A 551-nucleotide genomic window follows, 5' to 3' on the forward strand; every position below is an offset into this window, starting at 1 on the left:
CCCCCGCCCGGCATCCGTGCAGGGGCGTCGCCGCGGGAGCCGTGGCAGGGGCACCATCCTGGCTGCTGCGTGGGCCAGTGCTGGTCCCAGCTGGCTGCAGCCCAGCGCCGCGGGGCGAGGCGTTACAACAGGTTGCTGTGTTTTTCTGGAACTGCAAAGCTAACATTAAGCAGTCGGTTACCAATTCGCAGTTGAAAATTTTTTCCCACCTCAAATGCCTGCAGCACCCACAGTCCCGAGGTGTAGCTGCAATTAGTCTTCCACGCGCCCCCTCCCTCCTCCCACCTTTCGCCTCCCCCTCTCGAGTTTCCAGGAGGCAAAACAAGATGATGGATCACGGGCGAGAATTTGGGAGCTGCTGGCTTCCCTGAGATGAACCGCCTCCTCCTCATCTTCTTCCTCCTCCTCCTCCAAACGCCAGGGCAAGCAGAGGTCTGGAGCCCTTGCTCCCACCTGCAGCTTTTTATAGCCTTGCACCTGAGGTTAATTAGGCAGCCCTGGCCCCTCCGTTAACCCTCTCCCGCCCTCCCTTTGCGCAGAGGGTGGGCTGC

This window comes from Egretta garzetta, unplaced genomic scaffold, assembly GCF_000687185.1.
Source record: "Egretta garzetta isolate BGI_Z169 unplaced genomic scaffold, ASM68718v1 scaffold535, whole genome shotgun sequence".
NCBI classification, from domain to species: domain Eukaryota; kingdom Metazoa; phylum Chordata; class Aves; order Pelecaniformes; family Ardeidae; genus Egretta; species Egretta garzetta.